The sequence below is a fragment of the Diorhabda carinulata genome, chromosome X, assembly GCF_026250575.1.
Source record: "Diorhabda carinulata isolate Delta chromosome X, icDioCari1.1, whole genome shotgun sequence".
In the NCBI taxonomy this organism is placed as follows: domain Eukaryota; kingdom Metazoa; phylum Arthropoda; class Insecta; order Coleoptera; family Chrysomelidae; genus Diorhabda; species Diorhabda carinulata.
The window spans coordinates 36,539,446-36,553,021 of record NC_079472.1 but is presented as its reverse complement, the minus strand read 5'-3'; the positions used below and the strand labels follow the sequence as shown (position 1 = coordinate 36,553,021).

Sequence of the window (13,576 nt, the reverse complement as noted above, 5' to 3'; positions counted from 1 at the left end):
CCTTTGTTTTCCCAAATCCATTTCGACGTCGATTTTCATTTCACATTGAATTTTTTTCTAACATACTTCAAAAGTTGTACATGTAATATGTAATTAAATTTCATAAAATTATATTACTCCCGTCGCCGGAAAAAAATCACAAAAATATGCTTTTTTTCGCTTTCAAAATCTTATACCCCCCCTTAAGTTTTAGTGAAGATTTCAAGAGAGCCATTCATATCTTTTGGTGAGTATTCACTTGCGGCAAATACTCGGAAAAATCCAAACACGCCGCGCGCGCTGTATCAAATTCTAGTCGCTACGTTGCCCCGAACAGAACAGAAAGTATAAAACATTTTCGGAAATTTGTCGGTAAACGGGACATGCTCAAAAAGAATTAATTCGTTCGCTGTTGTTCAGTGGATACGGCAATTTTGAATGTTTGTTGCGATTGTGGTTCTCAAAGAGATATAAGCTATATTGTCATAAAAAATAGACGATGGGACACAATTATATATTAGATAATATAAAATAATAATTTGGCTCAATAATAATCATAATACAAATAATATCATCCTTCATACTAAATTGAATTATGCAGTCTATGAGAGATTGTAGATTTCTGCCACAAAATAAGGTCATTCATGCAGATGTATTTGCCATTTTTAACTCTGAACGTAGCTGATTGACTACTTCTTTGGCACTGAAGATGATAGAATTTTTTACCACATCAAAAATGGGTATTTTTAAGTAAATGTCCAATTTTTTTCTTCTAGTGGAGCAGCTATGAATGGGTATCTCAGTTAAGTTGTGAAAGTTTTGCGAACCAAACAAACGGATTCTAAGATGAAAAGAAAGGAGAGAGAGTAATATTTTGTATGTTTCAAAAAAGGAATTCTCAATGCGTTCTACTACTTAAACAAATTGTAACGAATAGCTCTTTTTTGTAATTTGAAAATAGATTGGAAAGGTACAAACTACAAGATTATCAGAAAGGCAAACCGTAGGGAAGATGCAATTCGAACAACGAGTAGTAAGTTGTTAAAGCAGTACGAGAATTTGGACACAGTTTTAATAACAAAACAAGCAGAGGATAATTTTTTCGCCAAGGTCTCCTCATGTACTGACCATGGAAGATACAAACCATCTTAAAGAAACACCTCGGATGCTCTAATCAGAATTTCATGAGTAACACAATCGAAAGCTTTAGCGAAATCTCAAAAAACGGAAACCGTATAAAATTTATTATTAAGTAAAGTATAAATTTCAGTCAGGTGGAAAGCCAACTATTGAGCTTTTATGGTGAAAATGAAAAGGCAATAGACGGTTTTTCATTAGTTTTTCAATTATCTTCGATAATATTGATAATAATTAAATAGGACGGATAGTTACTAGTGTAATTTTTCTCTCCACCCTTGTGCAGGGTAACAATCTTAAATGTACATGGAGTGGAGCGGGAAAAAGTGTTTAAGGTTAATTGATGAATTTGAAAGGCAGCCTATTTTATGGAATCCGACAACTGGCACATATTATAACAAAGTAAAGAAGCATGATTCTTGGCATATAACTTAGATCACTATATTTTGCGGGGCAAAAAGAGCGTCTTGCCCACATTTCTTTTTTTTTATTTTCTCTTTTATTACCCGCTAAGACCTCTATGAGCACCAGCGACTATGGAAATATCAGATCATAATGTCGACAAACACACAAACAAACACGGACTGATGGGAACTGGTGGAAACGCAGCGAACACCGGAACGATCCGCGCAAAATATTTTGTTACAAGTTGTTCAGACGGCGCGTGAAAATTGTTGTTTGTAGTGCGCGGGCGTTTGGTTCGTTCGTATTGTTATGTTGGGAGTGAATACTCATCTTTAGACTATTGGCGTTAGCTTCCGCAATTTTTCCGATGTCTTTATGAAAGTTTTAAATAAAGTTGACATCGAGGATCGACGATGACGAAGGTATAACAGAATCTAAGTTCGATTAAATCGAAGATTATACACGATCAATTGAATATGGAAAAGCGGCCGAAACAGTATGGGAATTAGTCAAATACGAATCCGAAAAACTACTACTATATCAAACTATATTTGGAAAACATGACAAAATGGCAACAAGGATACATTACATCGTTTTCCAAAGAAAGAGATCGCAAACAATGTGTTAACAAACGTGGGATATGCGCCAAGGCTGTAACTATTTATTTATATATACTGTTAATTTTATTTCTATGATAGTTTTTTTATCATATAAATGTTTTATTGAGCGCGTGGTATAGTTTCCTAGCACTTTCTAGTCGGTCGTTAATTTTGGCCTAGTTTTTTCTCATCTTTTTCTATCGTTACTTATAGGTATTTATTTTATTTATTTATATTCGATTGCCTCTATGTTTAACTGTTCAATTCTATGATCATCTGTAAGTCACTATTGCTCAGTCTTTGTTTTTTCAATATCAATTTTACATTATTTTCTTCACTTTGCTTCGTTGTTTGTTTGTGAGTGATAAAAACATTCAAAGATGATACCAAATTTTATTCATTCATCACAAAATTTCAAACATTCGATATATTTATAAATATAAAAGTGTAAAAATCATGGAACGCTATAGTCCATGCACTTTCTCAACTTTTAATAGCGTTGCCTTTATGGTCCGCCGCTGTAAGAAAGAAAACTTCGTTATGAATAAAGTGTTTTTGTTTATCTCTGTTAAATAGTCTGAGAGACTCATATAGTTTCTGAAATGTTTTCACATTACTGTCTAATCGTTCTAGTTATTTCCGCAAATTTTCAATTATTTAGGTTAGTGGACTTTCGGGACCGATTTCTAATTGTGTCGCCGACCTAATATTAGCGATCTTACATTTATATAAGCTATTCAAAAAATTGCGTACATGTTTTGTTGCAATTGGCTTTTATCCAAATTGAATAAAATTTAGCTGCTTAAACTAGTACCCAACAATCCTCCTTATCAGCAGAGATTAATTAAACAGAAAAAGTTTTTTGAGTTGGTACAGGTATCAGTAGTAATCGTTTCACGGATCAGCAGGGCGAGTACTAAACAATAATCACAAATTCGCTAGAGCAATAAATACAAGTTTAACCATCTAAGTAATAGTAAAGTATTATTAAAATCATTTTCTATATCTGTGTTGGAATGAGTTTTAGGATGTTTTGTGTTGTAAAGGATTGACATTTAGTTATTTCGGTAATCAGATATGTAGGCTGAAAATGAAATAAATATCCTGAACTTCAATAATGAATATGAAAATTATACTTATATTGAGAAACAGATCAACTGAAATGTGAACGAAGCACGGATTTGCTTGAAAAATATCACTTTGTTTTTCAGTAAATCTGTAAACATGGAAAAAAATTGGTCATCATTATGTGATACAATACTTTTATTTGAAAGAGCTTGGCTCAACCAATATAAAAGCTGAACTACATTCTATTCTGGGTAAGACTGCTCTTTCGTTATCAACAGTAAAATATTGGGTAGCAGAGTTTAAACGAGGCCGTACTTCCTGCGAAGACCAGCATCGCAGTAGCAGAACAAATGAGGTGACGATGTGAGAACAAATTTTATAAAGCTGTACTGGATGATTTTCGACTGAGCGAGTATGCAAACATAAAAATGCGGTTCATTGCATTTTTACTGAAAATTTGGACATGACGAAGATGTGCGCAAGATGGGTGCCGCCGCGTTTGCTCAAAATGTAACAAAAACAGCGCACGATTTCATCGAGTATTTGGCAATGTTTTACAGAAGTAAAGAGGATTTTTTGCGACGTTTCATAACCATGGACGAAACGTAGACTGAAAAGAGACCGTTCTATCTGCAAGCAAGATAATGGCGTCGGTTTTTGGGATGCGCTTGGGATAATTGGGAAAAACTATCAACGGCAGGTATTATGCGAACTTATTGCAACGTTTAAGCGAAGAAACTAAGCAAAAATGCAAAAACATTTGACTGAAAAGAAACTGTTTTTTCATTTAGATAATATACCGGCTCACACATTATTGCAATGGCCAAAATTAATAAATTAAAAGTTTGAATTGCTACATCATGCAACATATTCGCCTGATTCAGCCCACTTGGATTATTTTCTGTTCCTAGACTTGTAAAAATGCCTTGGTGGTCAAAGATTTTTCAACAATTAAGAGGTGATGTTCGTAGTTAATGACTATTTTGAGGAGCTTGACGAGTCTTATAATAAAAAAGGTATCGAGAACTTATTGAACTAATTGTAAATTCACAATAAAACCATTTTGAAAGTACCTAGAAGTTAGAAGCAAGGAAAGGTATTAAAACCAATAATTATCTCATTTACAAGTGGATTCAAATAAAATCATAAAAGATTTAAAACAGGTATTTAGTGGTAAATCTAATTATAGGGCGCATCTTGTGTCAAAATAAATTGCTTACAGATTTTGATTTTATTTTGATGTAAAGTTCTACCAAATTCAATAGTAGGATCACTTGTAAATTATATATTTTATAACAATAATTAAAGCAATTAGTATGTTTCAAAAACTGATCATTAAAGTTCTACAAGCTAATAATCCTACGTGACTTAAGCAAAAACAAAATAATGTCATCTATACGTCAGCATTTTTCAAAAATGTATCTCGTTCGCTTGGCAAGAGTTTCGGCTTATTATTATAGATTTTATCATTCATTCATGTCTTTCAATAGATATTTTTTACTAGTTTTTAACAGACTACAAGTTGTTACTTGATTATTCACTTATTATGAATGAAATAATAGTATATAGTTAGAAATCAGTTTACAGTTATCGTATGGGCACATGTCGTTCACTGGCTAATGACTCTTCCCCCCGCGAACTATAAATTTGAAAATGCGCATGCTATCAATCCCTAAACTGATTCGGAATCAGACCCGAAAAGAAATCTAATTTGATTATTCTTTCTCGTTATCTAAAAGATTCTACATTAGTTTATAAGCAGAGAGTGAATGAAATAGTTTGTAGTCATTATAATAAAACAAAAAATAATCCATCTCTTTTAAATGAACAGCATTTCAAACATCAGGCAATTGTTATTGTTGGATTATTTTTGTTTTTACTTGATAATATTTGTAGCTCTTTCGTAGACATATTAATTTTCTTTTTAACTAATTCCATTAAAACATGATTTAGGGATTAATTTGGTGATTTGGGAGTACAAACTGTCACTCAAAGTGAAGAAATCAATTTGTCTATACTGCATTTTTAATTCAATATTGAACAAATGATTTGGGGATAAATCTAGTGATATGGGACGCTATTTGGTCTCACTAACAATATGTGAAGAAATCCTTCTATTGATAGTATTTCTTTCCTTTCTTTTATATTATAATTAATAGCGACAATCTAAAATTTATATAGGTAGATTAAAAAGGTGTTGGTATATATAATAGTTTTCTAAATCCTACCTCGGAATAATGATGAATTATTTTTTTTGCAGACCAAATGGAAATTTGGGAGAAAATTTTGTAATATTCAGTACTGTTGTACCTGCTCCTAGTAATTAGCGAACAATTTAGACAATTGGAAAACTCTTAGGAAAACGTCAAAAACTTTTGTATCTTTGACATAGTAACACTAGATTGAGCATTCGAAAAAATTCACGTTTCATTATTAGAACGAAATACAAAGAAAGTTGTAACAACTTTTTGTTATAGAAAGTATATGTTCAGTTTTACTATTATTTACGAATTACGAAGAATCCTGACCGTTTCTGAACGTTTAAAAACTAGGAAATGTTGATATCAACTTGATTTGCAACCTTAACATGCGGTTTTTATAAAAAACTATGGGAAACAATCCTTCATTAAGACATTTTGTCATCAACAAAATGATAATTGAAAATCTGACTTCAAAGACGATGGATATTAAGGTTTCTTTTACTTATGACCTTCAACCTTAATTATCACCGCGAACTATTAGTTATTTAATTATAAAATGGTTATCGCCTACTTGCTGCGGCAATAACCAATTTGTTTTTGATAATTTTTCACGCATTAAACCGTGAGAACTTTACAATAGATCAGCGAAATAACCATGAAAGCCGACGATAAAAGAATATATATATATATACATTATGAATAAGATAAGTTTGTTTCTATATTTACATAACGTGAAATTATTAAATAGAACAAGTTCGCGTCGTCAAGGGCAGCGCAAAGATTCTAATTCATTAATATTTCAAGAATATGGTAAAAATCTTGATCCTCTGGTAACAAATATACGAGAGAATTTGATGAAATTAGTAATTCTAATTGGGAGACACTATAATTTAGTCAATTTATAAATTAGTATTTTTATTCTTTGAAAAAATCTTCAAGCTCCATAGGATCAGTTGGTAACTTTGAGAAAGAAATAATTTTCTTCTATACATGTCTACTACGACGATGGTCCCAGAAGTACTTGGATCAACAAAGGAAACACAAAAATTTATTTATTTTTCAATGATTTTAGCTCACTTAGTTCAATAAGTTCGATACATTTTTTATATCAAGTATCGTCAAGCTTCATAAAATGGCCATTGACAGCCGACATCCCCTCTTAATTGTTAAAAAATCTTTGACGACCGAGCCATTTTTTCAAGTCTGAGAATAGTAAATAAAACGAGGTCGCTAAATCTGGCGAATAGGATACATGAGGTAGCAATTCAAACTTTAATTCAGTAATTTTGGCCATTGCAATAAGCGATTTGGCACACCATGCATATGGATCGGTTTTCTTTAGAGCTGGTTCTCCCTTTTAAGTAAATTGTTTTGATTGTTCTTTTGTTTCGGCTTTATCTCTGTGAAACATTGCCAAACACTCGATGGAAACATCGCGAAAACTTTCTGATGTCAAAATTTTCAGTTAATATGCGATGTACCGCACATTTTGAAATGCCTACTATGTCAGCTAGCTCGCGCACTTTCAGTCGACGATCATCTGGTATCGTTTTGTGGATTTTTTTCAACAATTCTTGAGTCGTTACCACATTTGGTCGACCACTGCGTTGCTGGTCTTCGTAGCATCGTTTAATTTTTGATACCCAATATTTTACTGTTGATAACTAAGGAAGAGTCTCACCCAGAGTAGAATCTAGTTCAGCTTTTATATTAGTTCGTCTAAAGCCTTTCAAATAAAAGTATTGTATCACATAACGATGTCCAATTTTTTCTATGTGTACAAATTTCCTAAAAATATTCCCTATTGATGGATGCCAAACAAATATTAAACAACGTTGCACCTAGTTCAGGACAGGACCATAGAATCAGCATTCTAGATCTTTATGATGAAAATAGAAATTTCATAATTTTTTCAGTTCAACCTTTTTTTGGCTCCAAATACAGACAAGAGCCCACTATGTGGAAAAAATTGAAGAAAAATAAATTGAAGGAGAGTATTTCATGGATTAGGTGCAGACCAGCACATAATTCAGAGACAATGAGATTTTTATAGCGATTCTTTTATTGATAAATATATTTTTTCATTATCTTATAGAGAACCAAAATAAAAAATGTATTCGTTAATCAATTTTATAACCATATGTAGAGTTATGATTCACATCGAACGTGTCTCTTATTAACAGTTCTTCGAACCGGTTGATTTCCAAATTACGTATCGTAACGTCACGGTCACTTGCACATAAATACCATTTCTAAGCTTGTCGCACACCCGAATGAAAGTATAAGTAATACTGTTATTCATAAAACTAGTTTTCATCCCACGTATTACTTGTTGATCCAATTTTTTTGTTGTAACGAATTGCCTTGTATGTATTGTATATGTAATTACACAGAGTAGATCTTGAGAACAATGTAAATGTGAAAAAAACTTGTTAGGAACATACGGAATTTTTAATTTCGAAATTAAACCTCGAGACGATCAAATTGTCGAAGAAAATAAATAAAAAATATTATTACTTCCGTTGTAGTACAAATGTTCCTATTTTTAAATAATTGATTTCATTGTAACTATTTCAAGAAAATAAAAGGATAATTTATTTGAAAACTTTTATAGGCAGATCCATTAATTCCAGCGATTATTTTGCTCGAAAGTACATCTAGTCCATTGAAATGTTACACAAGCTTTGCAATTTTTAGAGGACGCAATTTTATTTTTGGGACATGTGTGGGGGGTCAATAAAACCTTAACCTCAAGTTTGTGGGGTCACCGGCCGCCATCTTGGAAAAAGGGGTGCAAACACCTTTTTCGCGATATCTCGGAAATTATACGTCTTACAAAAAATTCGTAAAGAAATAATTTGTTGCAAATTGCTTGGCTACGAATATGTTTATATAACCTATTGCCCTAAATTTAAAATTAAAGAAGTTATCAGCAAAAAGGTAAGAAAATATTTATAAAAATCGAGCGAAGAAGACTGTTTGGAACAGGCAATAAGTCAATCCCATTATTAGGGATAATAAAAGTTGGTCTGATTAGTACGACCCCGAAACGAAGTACCAGAGTCAACAGTGGCAATGTTGAGAGCGCCCAGGTATCGCAAAAAATTGGTCAAGAATCAAAACAATGAATCTTGCCACTGTGCTTTGAGTGTGACACAGTTTCAATTTTCAGAAATATTCCAGTGTTACCATAGCTATCCTATTCGTCGGATCTATCGCGCAACGATTTCATTCTCTTAAACAAAAAGCATATTAAGCCTTCAACAAACTGTAATGGGGGCGATGTCCAAGGTTTCGATCAAAGACTACGAGAGTTGCTAACAACACCTGGAGAGATCACTTAAGTCATGTATTCATTCGAAAGGGATTACTCTTATAGTGATCATGTCATTTCTTTGCTGTTGTAATTTTTTCATTAATATTATTGTGTGGATGATTCTTGGTTAGCCAGGAGCCAAGGATATATAATAAACGACAACAACGATCCAGAATCTTAATTGTTATTAGGGAAGTAGAACCATAAAAAAATACGAGGACGGTGGTTCAATTCATTGGTGAAATTATTGCTGTTAAAGTGTTTTGGGATATTGATTTCTTTGTAGGTGTTTTTTCAATGTATGAATGAATAACGAGTCTAACAATAATGTGAAGTGACCGAAAGTAAAGTGTGACAAATCCTGATGCGGGCACAGTTATTGATGTTATATTTCTCTGATCATATTGTTGGTCAGTCAAATATCTCGATTTCTAAGCATGACCCTGTAGAAATATAAAACAATACCTTTCAAACCTACTCCCGTTTAAATAAACTCGTTCCCCTTAAACTAATACCGAACGAGACAAAAGCATCGCCCACAAATTTACGATATTATATATCGGCGAATTTGAATTGAAAGTATAGAAAATTACTTCATGTCATTGTAGAATCAAGAAGCTGTGACATCATTATCGTGTGGGAGTTCGACTTCACCTCGTATAACCAAATACGTTAACCGCTAATTTATTAGTTTTCAAAACGTTATGGTGAATGCGCATTTAAACAATTACTTTCTAATTAATGTATGCCAGATTAATTGTAGGTTAGACTGTGTAATGTCCTTTGCGTTATTAGAGAAGAATTTTCATTGATTTAGATACACCTGTTTGTGTTTAGGTACCCATGGAATTTGTCATACGTTTTAAATGTGTCACAAGATGACTTTTTTTTCTTTTTTTTTTTGCTAAATTGTCTTGATTTAAGGTCTCTTCTGAATGAATATTATATTTTAAAACACACCAGTTATGCATCGATAGAACAGAAACAGAATGAAGTAATTATGTTAAGTTTGTTGAAGACAATTTCGTCAAGATCTTAATTCATGGATGCTACATACTTTTGAAATATGACTGAAACTAAAGAAATTTTTTTTTTCGGTTGAAACAGATTTTTATTTTGATATTCATGTTTTAGGTGACCTATTAATTGAATTAATTATAAAAATTGTATATTGTATTGAATTGTATATTTTAATGAGGACCGAAATATTTTGAAACTTTCATTTATTATACCTTCTTAAATTTTTTTATAGATATTTAGTATCATTTAGATAAAAAAAGATGTTAATTTATACTTTACACTACTTTTTTTATTAGTTTGTCTGTGTTTGGTGGTGCGTTTTGTCGTTCCAGGTAACAGCGCGTGAATGAATTAACTTTATATAAAATTAAATGTTCTATCTTTCCTTTTTTCTGTGAAACGATTCATTCATATGAGTCTTTATCGAAATGAGTATTCAAATGTAGAATAGTTTCGATAGCTCAATGGTGTGTTTAAAACCATACAACCGCTACATTGCAAAGCAGTTTCATTGAAAAAACAATAATAGGAAGATGGTTTGAGGCAATGAATGAGGCAGTTTGGTTCATTGAAGAAGTTTATTCTTGAATTTTCCTACAAATTTTCACCAAATGCAGTAAATTGGAAATGTTATGCAGAAAGATTTTCTAGATATTCCCAATCAAGATTTGTGTTGTTCAAGAACAATTTTGGCTATAAAAATGATGATATAAATAAAAAAAACATCAAATTCATTGGAAGATCTATCTGATGGAGTGGTCCAACAAAGTTATAGATGAGGAAGAACTTATGATCTTAGGATCTTCAAAAATTAGTTGGCATGAACGCTCTTACATAGCTTGGTAACTGGATAGGATTTGCTGCATTTGAATGAAAAAGTTGAAAATTAAAATTTCTAACAAATAAAATGTAGTCTGAAATGATTTCTATTAAAAAGTACCTTAGGAGGGTTGCCTAGAAAGTATTCAACTTCAACCTGAAGATGCCAGCATTTATCAATATACGTTGGGAAATATATTTGCGCATGCGTTGAGAGATTCAATTGAAAATTTCAGACATTTCGGACGCTTAGTTTCTATTTGACACAATCGTATAAGTGAGTGATTTACAGTGCTCTATTTTATGATATATTTAGAAAATTTCGCCATTTTCATAATATGTAAAACACAAAATGTGTTTTCCATTTTATTTTCCCAATTACTGGGTTGTAGGATTGGAAGTTGGATTTAGGATTCATAAGCACGCGTCAGTTTGATATTTACATTTTATTTTTTTCTCCCAATTATTAGATTGTATTATTGGAAACTAGATTTGGGACTGATAGACGTGTTTTGAAAGTTGTTTAGTTTATTTACAGTGCTCCATTTTGTGAATGCATCGCAACAACTTCGCTATTTTATAATAAATCGAGCAAAGAATGTGTCCTCCATATTTTTTTCACATTTACTGGAAATATTGATAGGGTGTTATCAATAATTAAGAGGTAAATGTTTTGGCAAAAATTCCCGACGACAAAAAGTAATTTCCAGAAATTGAATGACTGTTACTTTAATTTTCGGTAGGGATAAAGAATTTACTGTTTCAGGAGTTCTAAAATAAGCACATAAAATTGGTTCTTCCTCTGTTTGTTTTATTCACAAGCAATATCATCAATATTTTATACATACGCCATTGAATTCAAGAAAAACGACTGAATTAAAATGTCATTCATTACATAAAAATCAAATAATTTAAAACCTTTCGTACCCTACGTGTCATATACAATATTTTAATGGTCACAACCGACACATTTAAACACTCCTTATATAGAACGACAGTAAGTCAAATGACGTGATACTCGCCATTTCATTGACTAAAAATATGTTGTTACATACGCTAGACCAGGTACTTCTATATTATTTTAGACGCAGCTTCTAATATATGGAGCTCACTCTTTCAAGGTTAACTAGATATGTTCGCGCATACCAACCGTATTTTGCATAATATAATCTACACTGCCAAAAAATTACTTGCGATACACGGTAAAAGTCAACAATTTGTTAGTGATATTTTAGACATTGGCAAATTTGGTAACGTGAACGAATAAAACAATAACAGAATGTATTGAATAATTCATGAACTGACCATAAAGAGGTATCAGAATTAAAAGTGGGCAATTGAGAATTTTCGGAGCTCTCCCATATCCATCAGATAATGCACACTCTTCGTCCATCGTCGGTGATGCAGGTTTTCTGCGGCAAAACAAAAAATATATATACCCAAACAGAGAAGAGCCAGAACCAGAACTCTCTTTTTGTTTTCTTCTGGCCAATGGTGGTTCGCTTTTCCTCTTTTCTGGCAAGAACAACAAGCATAACCCCGCGCAACATCCACAACCCCAGACCTGCAGATGAGCAGTTCCTATATCAGGCCCATCTTCCTTCATCCTACCTAAAAATTATCCAACCAATCTCTCTCTCTGAGAATTTTCAGATGTGCCCTAGCTTACCATCGACACCGAGAGCTCATTTGATGTTATTGTTAACAACGTAATTCTAGAGTCGTTTTATTCTCAGTTCCGTGTTGATTGACTTTAGATATTTCAAATGAAGAAGCAACACAAATGAAACTAAATTAACAAAATGTTGGAATATATTTAACAAGTTCTACTATAATTTTTAATTGATAAAATTATATTTTTGTAAATATTTTAATTTACACAATTTTGATTAATTTCTTGTTCCAGCGAAGCTCTAATCTTTTATACCGTTTCAAATAATAGTTATAGTCTTTCTCCGTTAAGATTAGCAAATAGGAAAAAGTCGCTAGGGGTTGTCAATCAATACGAGTGCATCACTGAAGTGTGAAAAGATGAATTATTCTGATGGAACTTCTTTTTCTTCAAATGCAGTCGCTGTTTCATCTTTTTCAAGTTAGTTGATGAACACAGTCCCACGACTATCCCAAAAAAATTGTTAGCATCACTTTTCCGATCGTTAAAACCGCCTTTGCCTTATTTGGAGTAGGTTTTCCATATGTAATCCATTGTGATGATTGATTTTTTATTTCAGGAGTGTAGTCATGGATCCATATTTCATTTTCACTGCATAGATCGTGTCAATAAGGACTGGCAAGTGTTCACTCGAATGCGATTTTGGTCCTAAATGAGCCCACGTCCAATAAGCGGATAGCTTACGCATGCATAATTATTCAGTCAGCATATGACAAATAAGTTCTTTTGGTACACCTATAGCCTCTTCTATCTCTAACCCATATCCAATGGTCGTCTGGTACAATTCGGTGAGCTTTTCGATAATATCACTGGTTGTCGCAGTTATTGGCGGTGTCTAACGTTCGTCTTCGGCCAAGCTGATATGACTGTGTTAGAATTGAGTTGCCGATAATTTAATGGTCAGAAATGATGGTGCAGGGTCTCCGTACACAGTACCTAACTCCTCTTTCAAATATTTAATGATATCTCGATACTCTGTTTTTTTCTATTTATTTCAAAAAATACAGCGATGAACTTATACGATTGTCAAAGAGAAACTAAGCATCCAAAATAGCTGAAATTTTAATGAGAATCTGTGCTGACATTGCCAGTTTCAGAAAATCTTCGAAAGAGCAAAGTATGTGCCAATATCTAAACAATGTTGAATATTTATTTTAGTTCTTCCAAACTGTTCATTGAATTTCCAGCAAAACCAAATCAGTGGAAAAAACATTTCGTTTTCTATTCGGCAAAGGAAAAGTCTGGTACAATACAAAGACAACGCTAGATGATTTTAACAAGTTGCAGTTGAGAAACAGTATGTAATAAATACCATAAAACTGTATCTACATCCAAGAAAATTCTTTAGGAGAATTTAATT

At 32.5% G+C, this 13,576-nt stretch overlaps 1 protein-coding gene across 8 annotated transcripts in view; it reads right to left on the bottom strand.

Moving 5' to 3' along the window:
- The window catches only part of LOC130901316 (microtubule-actin cross-linking factor 1), a 289,073-nt gene that overhangs the window by 208,612 nt on the left and 66,885 nt on the right, over positions 1-13,576 (bottom strand). The gene's annotated exons all lie outside the window — the stretch shown is intronic.